Source organism: Liolophura sinensis, chromosome 1 (assembly GCF_032854445.1).
Source record: "Liolophura sinensis isolate JHLJ2023 chromosome 1, CUHK_Ljap_v2, whole genome shotgun sequence".
Taxonomy (NCBI): Eukaryota; Metazoa; Mollusca; class Polyplacophora; order Chitonida; family Chitonidae; genus Liolophura; species Liolophura sinensis.
Genome location: NC_088295.1, coordinates 81,131,611 through 81,153,899, shown reverse-complemented (window position 1 = coordinate 81,153,899; position 22,289 = coordinate 81,131,611). Strand labels below are relative to the sequence as shown.

Genomic DNA, 22,289 nt, shown 5'->3' with positions numbered 1-22,289 from the left:
GTTATATTATAATTAAGCTGATATATTTCAGTTTAAAAGTTTTTGAAAAGTTATTTTTTCAGCTTAAAAATACTCATTTTTTGTTGGAGGTAAGGTAAAAAAGTAGTTTTTAAATAAGCATGCACACGAAAGAAAATCCTTCATATTTTGTACACATTTCTTTCATTTTATCTTACTTATTTATTTATTTATTTCGGCGAGACACGTCTGCCCGATCCTATGATCAAAGAAACTAGGGAATGACTTAAATTTTCTGTTTAAGCAATTCAATCTGGTTTCTGTATTTGCCGACTTACGCAGTTTTCTGGTTTTCAGCAATAATTAATTTTCTTCTTACAGTTCCATTTCGACCTGAACTACAAAAGTTAATGAGCTTTACCATATATATGGTTGTAGGAGGCCACATACGTCAGTGCGCCACATACGACAGAATATTAACGTCGCAAAAACATGCAGAAATACGTGGTTTTCTAACCTAATTCTTCTTCTTGTACATGTATAATCCAAAGCTACTTTATTAATATACAAGTGACGATGTAGAAATCCTCTGGCATGTCTCTCTCTTTTTTTTTTTTTTTTCAGAAGCGTCGATTTTCCAGGCACACAGTTTCCAACATAAAGCAAAGGAGAAAGGTTGCTTTGCGAGACTAACAGTATGGATTGACCGCAAATTGTTGGACTCAATCAGATCACATCTTACAAACAAAGCATGGCAGGGCGTCATTCGACCAATCAAATGCCACAATACAAAGCCCAAATTCACAGCGAAGTAGAAAATGGTGAAACAACAACCACGTGTGTATTATTTACACATACGTACAGCTATAGATTAGGTACCTGTGTGCAGTACCGGTATGGTACCGAGCATTTATAGTTTAATAATAACATATTTTTATTAATGCATGTACCTTATAGCATGAAAAAATCATTTAATCGCATTTGGTTCGCCTTTAAACGTGTGAATTTTAAACCTTGAAATTCCGACTGGGGATCAGGATTCATATATAGTTTCGAGCACCGGGGATCCTGGCAGTGACCAGTACGTCATAAGTAACAGAGAGGTAAATGGACCTAAATGCTGATTTTTCTGGTGCAGCAATTACTTTAGTTTCCCATTTTGCCACTAGGGGGCGTTATCTGGTAACTCCTGTTCGTCCCCCAATTTTATCAGTGGGTGCAGTATTACAAGACAGTGTAATTGCAAGACACCGTGGGGTCGCTGAGTTAAATTATGATTTAATTATAATTATATAATTACAATTTAACTTAGTTATAATTCATGTACAACGCACAGAGCATATTCCTGCAATTGCTGCCCTTCACAACTATACTTCAACTTCAGTTTGGCTTTCAATACTTGTTTGCAACGTAAAACACGAATCAAATGAATAATATAATCAACACATGTTTGCGTACATGTATGTTGGCACGGTAACTTACAAATCTTGTAGGTAAGGTGCATTAGTCAGGGGCTTTAGGTCACCGGGTGTTGTTCTGAGTGGCTGTGTAAACAAACATATGTTTCATTGACAACTGGGTTCCACGGCAGTGTATATGTGTAACTGGAGCAGCTTTCCAGTGCTTATACTAGCAGTAGTTAGCAGGAATTGCCCGTTAGCTCAGTTGGTAGAGCGCTGGACATCAGCTGCAGAAACCCGAGTTTGAATGTGACCGACGTAGTGAAATCTTTCAACCATTCCACTGGTACCTTGACCCAACAGGTTCCAAGAAGCGTGGAGCTCTGGGCCAGTGATCTTGGGTGTGTTTTGGGAGAGAGGGGAGGATTTAAGTGGGGAGGAGTGTAACAGGAGCAGCTTTCCAGTGCTTATACTAGCAGTAGCTAGTGGAAATTTCCCTTTAGCTCCGTTGGTAGAGCGCTGGACGTCGGCTGCGGAGACCCAAGTTCGAATCCTTGTGTCACCCACGTAGGGAAATTCTTCAGCGATTACATAAGTACATGTAAGCAAATTGTACACTCATTCCAAGTTGGTAATTCTTAACTTGATGTATTGTTATCATACATTACATTCAGGCTACCATATTTTATCCTGGCCAAACGAAAACTTTCTGTGTATTTCACACTTGTACCTGTAATCTCAATTCGCTGGAAACTACCTCAGCATTCTGCAAATAAGTATGAAGTTATGTTACAAAATTACCACTACACATTTCTTTCAAATTCAGTTTCATAAAGGTCAAAGGGGAAATGACAGCCATTTTGCAATAATCACTTCTCATTTCTCATTTTGTTATGTGCATGGGCAGTTATCTGCTGTAAATTTCACTCACAAATATTAAAATTTACCCTCAAGTTCTTTTATTTCAAGCTTTCTCTGATATTCATATTGTTCTCTGTTTCAGTGTGCATGAAGTAGGACCATACAATGTGCACTCTCATCAAATGCGCTGTGAAGTTCACGCTGTCAACTCTAAAGTCACATCGATGCACCTTGTCAAAAACTCAGGCTTGTTTGTACTCTTTATTTTTTTTTGTGTGTATAATTTAAACGTAGTAGTTGAACTATGTCTAGTTATGTTAAGCATTTAAATACTGTGTATTCCATCGCTGTTTTCTTTCCTGCCTATAACCTAGAGTTCCTCTTCAGCCGTAAGTGGGAAGGTCTGTCAGCAACTAGTGGATTGTCATGGATTTCCCCCGGGCTCGGCCCAGTTTCCACCCACCATAATGCTGACCGCCGTCGTATAAGTGAAATATTCTTGGGTACGGCATAAAACACCAATCAAATAAAATAAAGAAATAAATATAACCTAGAGTGTTACTTTACATACTACTAGCACTAATAATCAGTTTATTACACACATATTTTCTTTTCTACCATTTCATCATTTGTTTTGTATGCACGTGTAATTCAGCTGCCAATATCATTTTAATGTCTAAACAGTGTTTCAAATTCTTGGGTGACAAAATAATTACTCTTGTTACAGGTTATCCCCTTCATATGGAGCCCACCAATTCTCTAAGCTGATGTGTCTAACTACTCAGTGCTCACAAGTGGTGGAGCTGTGCAAGCTTGTTCTTGGAGAGTTCAACATTGACTGATACAGGGGGTAGTCACTTAATTGGTTTTCACCTATTCATTCATATTGTTTGTGCTTCATTTTTACATATTACTTAGTTTGTAAGGTTGTTTGTCTTGTAAGTACATCTGTAATCAATACTCATCTTAACAATTTAGGTTTAAAAATTTTTGGCTATCAGTATTTGTCATACAAGTGTGCCATTTAATGTATTTGCTTTCAGTATACATATTAATAACTGGGTCATACCTAGTATCTTCACATTTCTTTGGGGTATTATAATCCATTTAAATGTTTTTTGCTAATGTAATTTTCTGTTCATACACTCCCCTCAAAATTTTCTTATCTGCATCAGTGGGGAACTCGTTCACGCATGAATGAAAACATTCCCAAACATGAACTCCTTTATTTTTTGTTCTTTCCTTTATTAAAACACAGTTGTCAGGGACAGAAGAAAACAGTGCATTTTAGTGTCATTGAGAGCTTGTGTGTAGCTCATCCTCAAGTCTCCCATAAAAGTGTATGTTGCTCAGGCCTAAGCATTTCACAATGGCCTTTGTGGCAGAGGGTTTAGCTCTGTCTGTTTTCCTCCCTTCCAGGCAGCTGTGTGTTCTCTCTTCAAAATTTTGAGAGAAAAGTTTGTTTTTGGGAACTCATTTACTGATGGCCAGGTTAAAAGCCTCTGCCTTGTTAGTACTCAGCAAGTGGCTTGTTTTACTCAGAGCAGATTGTCCAAGGCTAAAAGCCACACGTTGCCTGATTGTATAGTCAGTCTAAGGGCTAGCAACAAGTTCAAAATTGTCACTCACTAAACACTGTTTTTAATGCAGTTATCTCCTTTGGTTCCTCCCCACACATATTAATAATATGATAGTAGGGTAGTGGAAGACGCCCCATTATCGACCCTTTTCTGCCCTCCTGCTGTCTGGAACCCTGAAACGCATATACAGAGAACAAGCCAAATGAGTGGAAGATTGCCCCTTTAGAAATAATTAGAAATAATAAAATTGTTCTTTAGAAATAATGGTAGATCATTTATGTATAGTATAAAAAGTAAAGGCTGCAATATGGAGCCAGCCTTGCAAGACACTGGCTTTAATATCCTTAGCATTATACATTTCTCCTCCACAAACAACCATTTGTTGTGTGTTAGATAGGTATCACTGGAAGAATGTAAGAGCAGTTGAGTGAATTTGTATGCTTTAAGTTTTTTAAGTAATATATTGTGATTAACAGTATCAAATGCCTGCTTGAAGTCTACAGGTACAGTTCCAATAACTTCAGTGTTATCTGTCGCCGTAAACCAGTGTTCAACCATTTTCAGCAATACAGTTCCACAAGAGCGTAAGAGGGGCAAAAACCACATTTATTTTTGCTCAATAATTTAAAATTTGAGAGATACTCGTATAAACAGTTATGTAAATGTCGTTCAGTGATTTTTGAAAAACTGAGTAGGACAGATATTGGATGATAGTTTTCAACTTTGAACCCCTTTTGTGAAGAGGGATAACCATGTCTGGTCATAACACATTTGTTTATTAGCATGGTAAAAGATTTTGCAATAATAGGGGCAGATGATGAAAGAAATTTAGAATTGACATTGTCCAGATCACTAGCCTTATCTTTATCAAGCCTTAAAAGGTATTGTAAAACAGAAACATACAACATATTTGGTATGGAGTAAAAAGTATCATGAAGAACTTTTCCCTCAACTTGTTCCCTGAGTTTTTCAAGACTTTGAACAAAATTGTCCTTGTTTATATTATTAATATCTATTAAAGAATGGGGACAGTTGAGAAGAAAGTATTGAAAATATGGAAAATTTTAGCTGGATCATCTATTAAATTGCCATCCTTCTCAGTCATAGCCAAATACTGCTTGCACAAACAGTGATCTCCCTGATAACACAGGACAATGGCATCTGTTACGCAAGTCAGGTTTCTACATATGAAGTCCTGTATGTCACTTGGAGTCTGTCAGTAGGCCTCTGTACACTCACTGTTTCACCTAGATGCAAAGCCGTCCACAAAGCCAGTTTCCTGTCTTTCTTTCACTCCGCTGTCCTTGTGGGGAACACATTGTCACAGAATGCCATCACTTTCACCCTGCTGCAATGGCTTTTCCCCAAGTGGTGTGTCCAGATGGTGCACTGACTCAGTGGTCCATGGCTACTGCGTATAATGAACTGTCCGCATCGGTTGTTATGTGTTTCACCTTATCTGTACTATTGATGCCTCATTGTGCTTGACTAGACTGTCTCAAACTACATTGCAATGAGTGCAACAAACGGCATGCAAGTTCAGCATGTTCAGTAACTGACCCATTTTCATTGCTAGTGTGGGTTCATTCCAACTAGCAGACATTTTCATTGTCTTTGCCTGCTTGGGGTCGCTGTGAGTTCAAGTCCAGCTCATGCTGGCTTCCTCTCTGGCCGTAAGTGGGAAGGTCTGTCTGTCTTCCCCAAGGTTCTGCCCAGTTTCCACCCACCATAATGCTGGCTGTCATCGTATAAGTGATGTATTCTTGAGTACTGCGTAAAACACCAATCAGATAAATTAAATAAATAAATTTTTGCCTGATAGTATCTCCATGGTACAACTTTCTACTTTTAGAAGAGAAGCCGCACTCAGCACAGGCAAACCTCTCTGTGACGCACACACCCCAAGGCACCTCGCTGTTCAAATCTCAGTTCAGCCCTTCAGGACAGTATGATGTTGTGGTCCAGTGGTAGGCAAATGCGGTATTCTACAGCTCGGCGGTCTTTCCCAGGTGCAGCAGTCTGTAGGTGTTTTACTCAGCTTTTGATCTCTGGCATTCAGCCTGCTGGTAAGAGTCCATGACAGTGGGAGCGAATGGGCCAGTACACCAACATCATAGGGCTGTAGATCGCAGTCCAACAAGTTCACACATTCAATTTTTGTCCAATCCATGCAATCTCACACAGCTGCTGTTGCTCATATGTACATATGTTTTTGGCACATTCCTACCAGCCTGAGTGTTGCTTTATTGCCTCTGATTGAATAGTTTTTTTCTTTTCCTAAACCTTGACACCTGTCTCTTTCTCTGTCCTTTTGCCATGGCAAACACTGTGTTTCTCAAAAAGTACAAAATCTCATATCTAATGTGAGCTCCACTGAATAATTTTATTCTGCCAGGCATATCCAGTTTCAGAGTTTATATGCACCAAAAGCACTTACCTGTTATGTATCCCCGACATTCATTGACACCTTCAGAACCTATCACTTATGCACCACTTGACAGTTAAACATTTACATGTAAAACCTCAAGTTTTCCTTTTTGACAGTTTTATTTGATTGGTGCTTCCTTGTGCTAAAGCAGCATAAGTTTCAGTCAAGTCAGTCAGTTCAACCATAAAATTAAGGTTCAGTCTTACAACAAATCACAGGAATCTGGGAAGATGTCAAAGTGACACGTCAGTAGTCACTGTTGTCTGCAGCACCCGTCACACTATACAAACTAGCCTCTATTATGATTAGTCAATGTCTCTTAATATCATTGGCTCTTTTCATATATTCCCACTGAAAAAATTAATAAAAAAAACCAATCTGAATGTAGTGCCTGTAACATGGACTTGACCAATCACAGGATTGCAATTGCCACAAACAGTACACGGATTGCCAAATGCAGTTCACCATGTGTATACAAATACCACAGTCCACAGTGGCATCTTTTACAACCACAACGATTTACAAATCTATAACATAAGAAGTCACTGCTCTGCATTCTTTCCGGGTTGATTCCCTCTTGTGTTCGTTAAGATTATTTGTCTTTATTATTATTCTCACCAAAATTGTGCCGCGTTTCTGGTGAAAATGGTTATTCTGAAGTTTATGAAATTTTAACATGTTTGTCTGTAGGACTTGAACGAATGAATGATTATGGCATAAAGCTGCATTGGCAATATTTCAGGCATATTGTGGGGGACTGTAGGACTTGAAGTTGTGCATCCTAACTTTTAGGTAGATTTTGTCACGTGACTTGGCAGCCATCTTGGATTTTGATGAAAACCTGAAAAAAATCTTCTTCTCCAGAACGGCTGATGTGACTGAGCAGAAATTTCAACTGAATGTGTACAAAGCCTAGGCTTGTTAAGTTTGAGAATGAGAACTTTCTTGGTTGAAAATTGTACAAGCTTGCTATTGGGTTAAATTGTCTTGTAACCCCAAATTTCGTTTTTTGCTAATAATGTCTACACTTGTTCAGGTGATGTTCTGCAAATAGTCCTGTCATATGCATTTTTTGACGCTGATTCCGAAAATGCAATTTTTGCAAAACCGGAAGTGACATTATCAAAACCAGAAGTGGGTATACCTCCTTAACCAGTGAAGCTAGAGATGCAATCATCCCAAGGCAGGCAGACAAATTTTACATTACCGGAAGTGACGTCAACAACCCGAAAGTAGTACATGCCAAAAAATTTGCAGTTTTTTCATTCTCAAAATTGAAAAACTTCTAAGCGAAAGAGGCTTGACAGAAATGCGTGAAACTTAGATAGGTGACAGACTTGGAGATGTGCTCTTTTGAGTAAAGATTTGGGTGTCCTCAAGTCATGTGATGTGGCGGCCATATACATTTGACATGAAAATGTTTGAGAGTCATTTTCTCCAGAACCCTGGCTGATTGTCTTGAAATTTAGCACACGTAACAAGCGTTCCCTGGAGACTGTTTGGAAGAAAGAATGCAATGTTTATGCAAATTAGGTTTTACATGATACAGAGGAAGTGATATCACGTTTTTTTGTGTGTGTGTGTTTTTTGGAATTTCAAGATTCTAAATATGCTATCTGACATAATTTGATGTCCAGATCACGAATTTGTTCTTATTTTTTCCCTGTAAGATGTAGTTATGTTGCAAATTGTGATCAGAAATTTGCAATTTCCCCATATTTGTAGGTCTTGTGACAGAAAACTGATACACCTGTAGAGTTCAAGATTGCTGATTGAAAGGGACTATATATGTACTGTATGTATGCTGAAAATGTTTGAGTTGTCTTAAGGCAGGATATACAGGGCTTCAAAATTTGATAAAAGGTCGATTTACGATTTTTTGGCACATTTACAAGACATGTTACATAATGCATGTACAATCTGTTTGTGTCTAGAATGAATGTAGAAATATTGTAAGTGTGCCACCCAACATAGTTTGATGTTCTTATCTCGAACCCGGTCTTATTTTTTTTCTTGATGTGTATACTTTTGGCCTAAATTGTGATTAAGCTGTGAAAAACCGCAATTATCCCAGTATTTGCTGGACACTAGACAGAAAACTGCTATAGTTGTAAGCTGAAAATGACTGTATAATAAGGGCTATGTATGTTCTGTAAGTATGCTGAAAATCCTTGAGCTGTGTGGAAAAGAAGAGGACATACACGCCTTTAAACATTGCCCACAGGTTGATTGACTACATTTGACACATTTATATGTACATATTATGTAGTGTATGTACAGTGCATTGATGGTTACGAAGAATATGTGCTTTCTATCAATGCATAGACACCATTCAATTAATTTACTGTTTCTGCAATATTACGATTGACAGAAAGTGTTTATGTGTCATTTTCTTGACAAGGTTTAATGCGATTAAGCTGAAATTTAAAATGCAGATAGAGCATGTTCGAACAAATGAAGGGTGCAGAAATTAGTTGTTTATCTTGAAAACTGTGGAAATGCGCTGATCACTGAATTTGTCACAGAATCAATATTTTCTGAATTTAAATATTTTCTGTATTCTACTTTATGTAGTTTGATGACCTGACCACAAAGCTGCTCTGAAACCTATATCTGCTATGTATATAATAAACAGTCATATTTCTGACAGTACATAATAATTTTGGCCTTTTTTTTTAATTTAATTCCGACATCTTAGTACTATCTAATGTATGAATGACATGTGTATGTGACTGTGTCATTCTGCTGTATTTTGGTTTAGAGCACAGGATTTGAACATATCTCACTGAACACTATACAGTTTTATGAACTGCTCAGTCAGGAGAGCTACAGGTGTACACCGACTGCCTTGTTTGCCATTAATCACATTCTTCAAAATCAGCAACAGAGATTAATTTTGATTTGTCATTCTGTCTGCTCACCCGTACTCTGTCCACCTATCTGTCACACAGGTCTCATTGTGTCATTCTCATAAAATTTTGTGTGCATGTGTTCATTTTGTGTAACCTCACATCAAGTTTGAAATCCAGCTTACTCCATGAATAATTGTTGCATATTTCGTGTGTCGTATTAATCTTAATTTGCCATAATTATGACCTTGAAGGGTGCTTTACTTTTCAACTTCATGCATATCATTGATTCTGTTAACTTTATTCTTAATGTTATATTCGTATCCTTGAAGGTCTGCCAGCAAGCTGAAGATGGTCGTGAGTTTTCCCCAAGCTTTGCCCGGTTTAATACTGGCTATCATCATGTAAGTCAAATATTTTTGAATACTGTATAAAGCTCCAGTTATATAAATAAATAATGGTAATGTTATAAATAGTCTTTAACGTCACGCCAACTTGCTTTTTTAAAAAGGTTTTTCCCTCGCTCACAGCTTGGGGCACATTGGTAACAGTAAGCATTTGACAACATATGGGTTTTCTCCAGCTTCCTCCACCCATAAAAGTTACTGCCATCACATTAGTATGTCATTAAACAACAGTTAAGTTAGTAAAGAAATAAATACACAAGGTTAAAAAAGAAAGTTACATAATAAAAGCTACAGAATACACAAATAATAACAAAGCATGTTCATTTTTACATTCATTTTTCGTTTTTTTTGCTTTTTTTTTGTAGTAGCTGTCTGGTTGAATAACAAATATTCATGAATTTCATCATATTTGGCCACTGTCCTAACAGGTTTGTTTATTAATTCCATTCATATAATTTACCCCTAAAGGGTACATTTATCGTACATATACCTCGCCCATCCAAGCTTACTCAACAAAGCTCTGTGAGTGTAGATAATGTAAATACTTCAGCGTTCCACATTTCATGCACACTAATTACTTTGATGAGCAATTGTATTGAAATCTTTATTTATTTAGGGGACAAGTTTCTCTTTTTTTTTCCTATTCTCACATTGTATTCTTCTTTTGCTTTTCTTCGATCTACAATACTTACAATTGTAGTTTACAAACAAATTTGAAGGTTTATTATACTTTCTTTGCTTCAGTCTGTGTCAGCTACCGGTGTATAAACCCTTTGTTTGCTTAGTTTCAAAAGATCCATTTTCAATTATTTTCATTGCATTTTTTCCACTTGTAGTAAAATAAAATTGCTAACTTCTGGTGACTTGCAATCAGCATCTCAAAGTTCATCAGATAGCATAGTTTTTTATGTAATGTTTTCTAATAACTGGCTGCAAAAAACATAAAAAGGATTTCACAATTTCCAAATTTTAGTGACTTATATAGACTAGCATGCTATTAAAGGTTTTGCACTAAATTCAACATGGCCACCAAGTCACATTACCCAGTTTGCTGATGGACATATTGCATTTTTTTTCCTCCAAATAGCATCAGCTGATGGGATGTTACATGTGCCAAATATAGGAGTATAAGGAGATATACCCACTTCTGGTTTCAAGGATGTCACTTCAGGTTATGTGTTTGTATATTTACAATCATTGTCCAAAACTGCTACACATACAATTATTTTGCAGAAAGTGCAAGTTGTTTGTTTGTTTTTTTTCTATGTCCTACTTTTGGTTTGCAAAGGTAAAATTTGTGTCTTTGCATTGGCATTATGCTGGGACATCATTTGTTAAGGAGATGTACCCACCTCCAGCTTTTAGGATGTCAGTTTCAGTTTTATACAAATTGCCAGAACTAAATCAGACAGTGTAGAAACTATGGCACAAAGGCTACACAAAAGGCAAAACTGTCCAGTGTGGCAAAATAGTTACAACACACTAAAATAAAGAGTGTTAGTTTATCTACATGCTTACCACTTTTTAGCCTCACTGTAGCAATGGGTCCTGGTTGTGTGACTTTTAAGAATGAGAAAAACAGCAGATTTTTAGTGTTATCTGCTGTTCTCTGGGCATCGCAGAAAAAAATGGAACGATATTTAAGTTCATCAGGCAAAACTTCAATCTAACTGTGTACAGGTTATGTTTGATGTCACATGACTGAGTTTTTTTATTTTATTTGATTGGTGTTTTATGTCATGCTCAAGAATATTTCACTTATATGATGGCAGTCAGTGTTATGATGAGAGGAAACCGGACTGAGGGAAACCACAACCTTCTCTTACTTTAAGAGGAATACCACATTCCAGTTGTAAATGCCATAAATGTTACCAAAAAGTATACTTTTTGTGAACCAAAGCAGTCATGTTTTCTTAATTTCTCCTGATTATGGGTATTAATTCAGTGAGAGGCATTACCTGCTGTCAGTAGACATGATGTGGACACTTTCAACACCAAGTGCACAGCATGTCTTCAAACTGGCATTCTGGTTTGCGTAAACAAGGATTTGCATTCAGTGTGTATGAAACATATATGGGTGTATCATTTTCCTTCTAGTGTTTGATTTGCCTGATGAAAAATGTTTTCTTCATGCAGCTCTGCCAAATATATATTTTCTCATTAACATCTGTGATATTTATTGGCAGATTGACAACTCCATTTTCTGATATGGTGGAACAGTTTGCACTGTCATCGTTGTCTTCATCTCATTGAACTTCAAGCAAAATGCAAGCCATCAATCCAGGACCTCCTACAGAAATGCATCCTACACCTTTCACAGACCTAAATGTACTGTGTGCAGTAATGCTCGAATGACTATACTCGGGAACGTCCAAATATGGAGAAGAGTAAACATTAATAACATATTTGTAATAATCAGCTCATTACATATTATTCTTGCTGATAGTATGAGTACATCAATGCAGAAATTGCAAAGTTCTTGCCCACTTGTTAAAGTGAAGGTAGAAAGTGATAATATTTAAATTGTGTAATATATATTACATATAGGTGAATGACTTAAAATTTTACCCCAAAAGTTCATTTTTAGAGGCAAATAAATGTTGTCAGATATACTTTTGGTGCGATAACTTACCTATTCCTTAGGATATCGTCCTACTTTCCAAACAAACCCCAAAACACCTTTATAACATTAATAGAACTCTCAGAATAAGACACAAGGTACAATTTTTGTGATGGTCCAAATTTAAGGTCATATACCATGAATTTCCAAAGTACTTTAACTGCCTTATCGGTGTAAATGTTCAAATAATATGTCTTTGTCCATGTTCATTTGTAATATTTTTTGGTTAAATAAGTATAAATAAAGGGTTCAAAGTTTATTTGTGTTGTGATCAAATTAATTTATTTCTTCATGAGTGTGCATGCTCAGTTGACAACAGTATCCTTTCATCCCTTTCACAATGGTGTCAGAACAGATAAGGTAAACTGATAAGGCCTCCGTGGCCGAGATGGTTAGCGGCACAATGACCCAGGAGCCTCACACCAATGAGGTCGGTGTGAGTTCAAGTTTAGCTCATGCTGGCTTCCTGTCCGACCATATGTGGGAAGATCTTCCAGCAACTTGCAGAGGCCAGTTGGTTTCTCCAGGCTCAGGCTCTGCTCATTTTCCTACCACCAAATAAATAAATATAAACTGCATATGTATATCATACCTGCACATATATATCATACCTCACAATATGTATATTGTGAGGATTGTGCTCATTCAGGCACTTCTTCCCAGTGACTACTGTATCCTGTTTGGTGGTATGTGTGGTCTATACTTCAGCCAAATATATACTGAAACTTAGCATATTAAATGCATGTCATTTTATCTGTAGTTCAATGCCTTCACAATATTTCAACTTGGTCAATGGAAATGGGACCAATGGAAACAAGACAAAGGAAGCTGTTTGAATAAAGGCCTACCACTCCCTGTGTTTTCGGTGTTTAATGTTACGCCATACATATACTTAGGCATAAGTAGTCATTAAAACTAACTGTATTTCAGTGTGGTTGTAACAAGCTGTAAAAATAAAAACTAGGAAATAATTTAAAAGAATTGTAAGGCTGATGTATTCACTATTTCTCCATTATTTGGTGTTCAGAGGCCGGTCACCCCAGTGAAGAAACTGTTTAGCAGAAAATCTGCCACCTGAATCACAAACTTTTAAAATTTACATCATGTACATCCGATGTGTAACAACGCCATTCCAGTGTAATAAATAATTACTGTATCATTAATTACTAACTAATACTGTTAAAAGTTTCGAATTCAAAGTTTTAATCTGGCAAAAAGAGAACTATATCCCCATTATTTGTGCATACCATAAACCAGGCTTTTCTCTCTAAGTTTTATGCAACCTTTGACCGTGTGAAATCGAAACAAATAAAGAATATCAAGAAGAAGTACGTCAAGTTTCATACAATTTTCTGCGCTCACTCTGTTGGCTTATATTCGTGTTTTCAATGAAGAAATGTTTTCATGTCAAAGTAAAGGCTGAAATCATTTACAAGAAACGCTGTCCAGCAAAATAGGTCCATGGATTTTTTAAAAAATTTTTTCCAACCATTTTATGGGTTTTAAACATCAAGTTCTAAAGTTGGATGTAGCGACCCCAGAGGGTATCCGTCACACAGTATAACGCCAACCATATGTTTATTTACAGTGTTTAATGGTCTTTTACCTGATATATTCTTCATGTTAATGTTCCTTCGTCCTTAACGGTTCTGTGAAGTGGTGATGTTGCGAGTCCAAATTCACTTCAAACCAAAACATAACCAAATCGAAATTTATTTGTCAATATGCGCTATTTCTCTGACACTGTGCCTGATTATATATTTATTTATTTGAATTGTGTTTTACGCCGCACTCAAGAATATTTCGCTTGTAGGGCGGCGGCAAGTGTTATGGTGGGAGGACACGGGGCATATCCCAGTCGAAACCCACGACCATTCGCAGGTTGCTGCAGACCTTCCAAAGGAATATATAGTATGTTATCTACAGCAAGAAAATGGATGAAAGTACGTGTGATACAGAATTTGTTTAATTTGAGCCCTGCTTATAATGTGAGGTAGGGCTGATATTTATACACTGGTTTTCACTCAGATAGCAGTGCGCATATGTCTAGGTTAGGTAAATCTACCTTTTCCTGTTTCCAAAACTATATTCATATAAAATCAAGAAAATACACAACTTATTCTGCCTACGTATATGAAGAATGGACTCGGTAACAAGTGGCTGAGGAGCCCGAAGTGCCAGTTCATCACTCAAATAGCAGGTGTCTCTGTCCAGGGTTAGGCTAGGGTTAGGCTAGGGTTAGGTGAATGCTACCTTTTTTCCTATTGAAATGCGATGTTTTATTCAAATTAAGAAAAGGTGTGACATACTGTGTCCACATTACTTACATAAAGTATAAATTCAGCAGCACTAGCACGAGTCAGCAGTGGCAGCTTATAACTCAGTTCGCAGTGCGTATATATGGGTTAGGGTTGGGTCATTGTTAGCCTGTTATATTTGAAATTCGACATACCGGTGAAATTAAAGAAATACACGGCATATGCAATATATTAATTGGATAAACAATCCATATAGAGCAGCACGTGGCTTAGTACCACTGAGGACCGCTAGCTCATCTCTCGGAATGCCCTTGAGATCTCCAAAGTTAGCTATTGCAGCATTATTATCCAAGAGCCCTCTCACCAGTGTTGATAGCTGTGAGTTCGAGTCTAGCTTATGGTGTCTTTCTCTCCAACTTTAATTCGGAAGACCTGGGACCACCCTGAGGACTGTCGTAGGTTTCTCCCGGGCTCTCATCATAATCCTGGCCCCTGTGGTATAAGTGAAATATTCTTGAGTACAATGTAAACTTCCAAAGAGATAAATAGCTATGTATGTATCTATGCTTGCGGTTTAACGTCGTACTTCACAATTTTTTAGATAAATAACTAAATTTGCCAACGAAGTGCTATAACATATGAACGTTGTACGTGGTGTTTTCCTCAGAAAATAATTGATGACAGATATTATATATGCAATTTGACGCAAATATTTACGACTTTAACGTGTAAAGAATCAGTATCTATATTTGGTACCTCTTGTTTTGAAATGCGCAGATCAATGTTACATACTCTAACGTTTTAGGCATATATATATATTTATATATATCACTATTCAAACTAACTGTATTCACTGTCATCTTCAGACGGGTAAAATGTTGATTCTCCTTTCTGGATGTTCGCGAAGGAAAAAGACCACCAAGCAACGTTTGTAACGTGGCAAAACTGCTTAAATATGACGCTAAATAGCAATCAGTCAATAAAGCGGCTTACTACAGCATGTCCTGCCATGAGACCCCTAAATTAACATCAACCAATGTTTATCAGATATTCAATCATTTATTTATTTATTTATTTGATTGGTGTTTTAGGCCGTACTCAAGAATATTTCACTTATACGACGGTGGCCAGCATTATGATGGGAGGAAACCGGGCAAAGCCAGGGGGAAACCCACGACCATCCGCAGGTTGGTGGGAGACATCCCATGTACGTCCGGAGAGAAAGCCAGCATGAGCTGTGCTTGAACAGCTTAAGAGGCTCCTGGGTCATTACGCTGCGCTAGCGCGCTATCCAACTGAGCCAAGGAGGCCCCGATATTCAGTGCGCCGTGTTTTCGTTTATAATATCCATTGCTATGACATATTAAACAAAACCAGACATTTCAAAACACCAGAGCAGTTAGTAATTGCATGTTTATTACACATCAATAACATTAATCTAACCACGTTGTACAAAAAGCTCTGAAATAAATATGTAAACAAGGAATACAAAGTCCATGATAAATTTTATAAACATTCTTGTCCTATTTCACTGAGAGCTTGCAGTCTTACAATATAGTCAGTCTCAGTATGCTGATAAAAGTACAACAGAATAATATAGTGTATATCAAGTAGGCCTATGTCACAGCTAGTGTGGGTCTTGCCACAATGAATAATCCACAGTAATATGCACCGTGAGATGTAAGCAACATAGATTTCTAAGTAATCTGCATAAATCCAGTATAGCCTACATGATGACACAAACATGTTCCTTTATTAAACATTTATTAAACAATATGAAGATATTGGATATGAAGGTTTTTGCGTCTACATTTGTACACAGCATAAAAGTGTACAAAAGCTAAAACAAAACTTTTTCACCTGTATAACTCAGCTGCAGTCTGGGATACGACTCAGTTGTGAGCCGCATAAGTTACAGACAAGTTTAATAAGGCATTCAGGGAACACCGACTGCTCGCGTGATTGAACAATTCGTAAAACGCATGATGTTTAAGTGAGGTGATACAATCAAATACTGTCTAAACCAAAATAAAAGAGAATGACATCATCATACACAGATATCATTCTCTCATTAGATAGTGCTATAAGAATTTGTCATTGATTCAACAACAAACGGCAAAATTATAATACTATCATAATTATAACTGTTTATAGTATGCTTAAGATGGCAGAGCAGCCACTTGTAATCCGTTGAGGTGGAAAACGACACCAATGTGGGAAGTTGGTAATGGTCTTTGATATGCATATGTTGAGCTATGATAGTAAAAAAAATTCCTTGTAAGGAGTTCCAACGTCGACTCGCAGGAGTAATTTATAATATGCAAATCTCTACGCATGATTGGCTATCCGTGTCCTATGGGTGGCCACCGCAAGCCTATGATTAGCTGTACATGACAACAGTCACTGACTGTGTGAATGGTTTAAATATTCGGTCGAGGTATAGGTATGGGCTAGTGTAACAGGCTCCTAGTAATAATACAGGTGTGGACAGCTTTGACACTCCACAAATGTGGTAAAGTTGCTAGAGAGACAGTGAGCTTCTCTAGTTTGGTGTTTGTCTGAGAAACTGTAACCATACTTGGATGGTTTATAGAAATATTTGTTTACAGTCCACAAAACAGAAAAATGCCAGGGAATCATGGCTGTCAATATCGTTCTTGGTAGGTCAGTGCACAAAAATTGTAGATATAAGTGTAAGTTTTCGTGATTCAAAGAAATAGGTAAGCACAGACAGGGAGTCACTGAGCATATATCTCTGTTGCTATCCACTGGTACACAGTTTATACGCACAGACAGGGAGTCACTGAGCATGCATGATCATTTGTGGATTGTGATATTGTGGGATAAGACAATTTGAACCTATATACTGTCCGCACCAGTGAGGGCTACGTTGACTCTACAACTAAAAATATTTGTCTTCCTTTCATTCCAGATATAAATCATGAGTTGCAGAAAGAATCAGAAATGAGACTGGCTGAGGTGAGCTCGTATGTATTTTATGCATTGGAGAAAGGAGTTGAACTGTTCACTTTTCTCAGTATTTACCCCTTGCAATGTGGTTATGTGAGATGACCTGTAATTGTTTCCTAATTTGTGAGAAAATTCATGAAAGAGATCATGACCATAGGACTAAACCACAGGAACAAGTGGGACCAGCCTACCCAAGACACCTTGGTACAGCGCTTCTCACACTTCTGTTCATCCGATGGAGAAGTCATAGTTTTGCTTCATGCCAATGGTGTAGGATGGCAGCTGTCGTACATGATTTCCATGTGTGCTGAAATAATACGCCACTCCATCTTCAGCATTGTACAGACTATGTTTATTATACAGACCTGGGTGGGCTGTGGAAGGTGGGTTGTATAATGTTTATGGTATAGACCCAGATGGACTGTGGAAGGTAGGTTGTTGAGTGTTTATTACACAGACCTGGGTGGGATATGAAAGGTGGGATGTACTGTGTTTATTATACAGACCTGGGTGGGCTGTGGAAGGTGGGTTGTAGAGTGTTTACTGTATGGACCTGGGTGGGCTGTGGAAGGTGGGTTGTAGTGTGTTTATGGTACAGACCCAGATGGACTGTGGAAGGTAGGTTGTTGAGTGTTTATTATACAGACCTGGGTGGGATATGAAAGGTGGGTTGTAGTGTGTTTATGGTACAGACCCAGATGGACTGTGGAAGGTAGGTTGTTGAGTGTTTATTATACAGACCTGGGTGGACTATGAAAGGTGGGTTGTAGTGTGTTTATTATACAGAACTGGGTGGGCTATGGAAGGTAGGTTGTTGAGTGTTTATGGTATAGAACTGGGTGGGCTGTGGAAGGTGGGTTGTTGAGTGTTTATTATACAGACCTGGGTGGGATATGGAAGGTGGGTTGTAGTGTGTTTATGGTACAGACCCAGATGGACTGTGGAAGGTAGGTTGTTGAGTGTTTATTACACAGACCTGGGTGGGATATGAAAGGTGGGTTGTAGTGTGTTTATTATACAGAACTGGGTGGGTTGTGGAAGGTAGGTTGTTGAGTGTTTATGGTACAGAACTGGGTGGGCTGTGGAAGGTGGGTTGTTGAGTGTTTATTATACAGACCTGGGTGGGATATGAAGGGTGGGTTGTAGTGTGTTTATGGTACAGACCCAGATGGACTGTGGAAGGTAGGTTGTTGAGTGTTTATTACACAGACCTGGGTGGGATATGAAAGGTGGGTTGTTGAGTGTTTATTATACAGACCTGGGTGGGCTGTGGAAGGTGGGTTGTAGTGTGTTTATGGTACAGACCCAGATGGACTGTGGAAGGTAGGTTGTTGAGTGTTTGTTACACAGTCCTGGGTGGGATATGAAAGGTGGGTTGTAGTGTGTTTATTGTACTGAGACCTGGGTGGGCTGTGGAAGGGCAGTTGTCGAGTGTTTATTAAACAGACCTGGGTGGGATATGAAAGGTGGGTTGTACAGTGTTTATCATACAGACCTGGGTGGGCTGTGGAAGGTGGGTTGTAGTGTGTTTATTATACCGACCTGAGTGGGCTGTGGAAGGGCAGTTGTAGTGTGTTTGTTACACAGACCTGGGTGGGCTGTGGAGGGGAAGTTGTAGTGTGTTTATTATACAGACCTGGGTGGGCTGTGGAAGGGCAGTTGTAGTGTGTTTATTATACTTAACTGGGTGGGCTGTGGAATGGCAGTTGTAGTGTGTTTATTATACAGACCTGGGTGGGCTGTGGAAGGGCAGTTGTAGTGTGTTTATTAAACAGACCTGGGTCGGCTGTGAAAGGTGGGTTGTAGTGCGCTAATTATACAGGCCTGGGTCGACTGTGGAAAGTAGGTTGTGAAGTGTTTGTTACACAGACCTGGGTGGGCTGTGGAAGGTGGGTTGGAGTGTGTTTATTATACATACCTGGGGTGGGCTGTGAAAAGGTGGGTTGTAGTGTGTGTAGAGGGACCAGGGTGGGTTATGGGCAGTGGGTTGTAGTGTCTGTACACTGTTGAATGGGATATGGAAGTTGGTGTGTAGTGACCTGGGTGGGCTAAAGAGTGTGCATTGTGCGAATATTTGGATGAGCTACGGAAGGTGGGTTTAATATGTGAAGTGTGTTGATTGTACAGAGAACTGGGTGGGATTTGAAAGGTCTGGTGTAGTGTGTGCATTATACAGAGAGAATATTGAGTAGACGGTGTGTAAAATGGCATGTGATGGCAGCAGATGATTCTCCATAGAGAGGAGAGCTGTGTTTTGATGAGAAAACACGGCAGACTGCTTCAGCATCTTCTCAACATTCCACTCAAGCTCAATGGCTCCATCAACTTGGTCCAGTTGTTTGGGATAAACAGTTTCTATAAAATGGAACAATACACTACTTCTTGTATCCTGTGAGTATTGTTAGTAAGGATGGCACAGACTAAAGCCATTGTAAGCATGACTGTAGTGCAGTGGGACACTTTGAATGGGACTATGGCTTCACAATAAACATATGTAACGATTAGTGTGTACTTACAGTTGGTATACAGCGTCATAGTGCTCTACACTAACTGACTTGCACAATTGCACAGTATTACATGGCAAACTACACTTGGTCACATAAATAACAATGCCATTGTTTATATGCACACATTATATTTAATACTACTTATAATAAGGCATAAAATTATAGTTGTGTTAATTTGTTTTAGCAGTACTGGACACATGTTTAATATTTTACTCTTTTATATATTAATAGAAAATAAAAGCTTTTTAATAAATATATTGAGAGAATGATACCCAGGGACTGTCTGGAAACATAGTCATGTAATGCTGTTCTACAACAAGTACCAAGCTCAGGTCAGAGAGAATGCTCCCCACGGGTATCCTACATTTGGTACAACAGTTAACCATTGGGGCTGGTTTGAAAGCTTGCCCTGATAATACATGTAATTTAACATGTAAAGGTAACATGAGAAAAAAAATGTACAGTGTGACAATTGTTTGTTTGGGATTTGAAATTATGAAAGAGTTTCCTGCCTATTGAACTTGAGCTCAACACGTAAAGTACTGAGGTCGTGAATTTGGTAATTTACGGTACTTAATACACTTACAAAGCACAAAGGATATGAACTTAAACAAGTGTCTCCTTAAAAGAGGAAGTTGTAACTTTTAGCATGAAGGGGATAGTGCAACTACTGATTGACCCGTATCAGTATGATGGCTCGGGCGGGGTGCCTTACTTCCCTTCAGTAAAGCGACTCAGTGAAGCAGCACTAGATAAAAGAGCGGTGGAATTCCGTCCTGCAACAAGGAGGCACAGTACCTACACGCTAAGCATTCCCTCATCGTCATATGACTGTAAAATTGTTAAATATGACTTTAAGCCCCAAGCCACTCACTCACATGGCTATACCATCTAACGAACAACATATCTTTACTTTTCCAAAAAGCCAGGAAAGAAATTTAATATTATGCTTTCAGCACTTGTAATAAATGTCCCAAAAATTACAAGAATTTGGGTAGCTAAAATGTTAACAGAGCATGAGCTATGGAACATGTCTTTGTGTTGTGTTCCCCATGTGAGTAAAACCTGAGCTTAGTACATGCCGTACATATGCCTGCATGTTGACTAATAAACTAACGCAATGGCAACGAGTTTTGTAGTTCGAGGAAACTGTCCAGGGTAAACCACCAGCCTTGGGCATGTTTATATTATGTTAGAATGCAAGGCACAGGGTATTGAATGAATGAAAGACTGCCCAACAGCACCCTGAGATACTGCATACCGTGACCTATACCAAGTGCCTATGATGTTTGGGAAAGCAGAGATTGCCTGCGAGCACCGGGATTGAACCTACACTTTGTTTGTCTGTGAGTTAGAGACAAGCTGCTAACCATGCTTCATGTAGCTGTGTGCTATTACAAGACAACTTGAGGCATCCATCTGTGGGTACGTTGTAGTTGCACCACCCACAACTGTCCCCATTGATGCTTGCCATATGTATGAAGGATGATGACTGAATGGTATGTGTTGACCACAGAAATGAAGAGTACCTGATTAAGTATACTAGTACATGTACCTGGAATGTAAGGATACAGCAATTATATTTATGCTTTACAGGTGAGCCAACAATAAAGGTTGAAAGATGGAACAAAAATAAACTTGAAAATTAACCATTTTATTTTGTGATTTTCCTGTTTTTGAAGGCTTTTGGATAACATAAATATGTCTTAAACAATTACTGGGACAATCCACATGTGCCACAAATTAGATGATTTTTGAGTTTTATATTTGCACTGCCTTAAAACATTAGAAAAAAAAGAAGATTTTGCCTGTAAAACAGAAATATTAATTGATGAGGCCTAAAGACTCAAAAGTATTGTACATCTGGATACAGTTCAGAGACCTCCAAGTTGCTCCAAAGATGTACAGGAGAAACAGACGGCAGAAATAGTTAACTGTTGTATTTCTAATTTGATAATATAAAAGAATACCAGTAAGTTAATGACCATGCAACCTGATGAAGAACTGAGTAATGATTTGTTCACTCAAGACAACAAAATTGAATATTATATTCGATTATTATTTTAAATAAAATGACAAACTTTATTCGAATGAAGTGATGATTTACAAGAAAACTGATGGATTGTATTGCATGCACCAAGATTAAAACCAATTGAGACAACAAGCCTCAACAGAGGTGATTTAGACTACCTGTGCAGAAACAAGGTTTGCGTCACAAATGGTGAAAATATAAAATGAAGTGTGAAGTGTTCATCAAAGATGGCAGGATTAATTGCAGATGATGGATTTATCTGTCTCTAGTCACCCCAAAATGTTGTCTTCTGTTGTACTCATGGGAGGAATGGAGAGGATCTGAAAAGAAGAATAGATGGTGCTTTAAAGCATAATAACCAAGCAGAATTTGTTGCATGAACAGCATTTATATCTAAAACCATCTGGCACTGGGCTGAT

General features: G+C 38.1%; 1 long non-coding RNA gene across 5 annotated transcripts; it reads left to right on the top strand.

Moving 5' to 3' along the window:
• Positions 1–777: 777 nt before the first annotated feature.
• On the top strand, positions 778–12,349 carry LOC135461746 (uncharacterized). 5 transcript variants are annotated; one of them, XR_010443390.1, is made up of 8 exons: positions 778–1,061; positions 2,362–2,469; positions 2,947–3,069; positions 4,303–4,383; positions 5,652–5,865; positions 9,409–9,480; positions 9,849–9,911; positions 11,670–12,349. It is a non-coding gene; the product is annotated as an uncharacterized LOC135461746 (long non-coding RNA). The 5 variants fall into 5 exon arrangements; XR_010443389.1 differs by lacking the exon at positions 4,303–4,383 and adding an exon at positions 1,722–1,959; XR_010443391.1 differs by lacking the exon at positions 4,303–4,383 and having other exon boundaries at positions 5,652–5,808.
• The last annotated feature ends 9,940 nt before the right edge of the window (positions 12,350–22,289 follow it).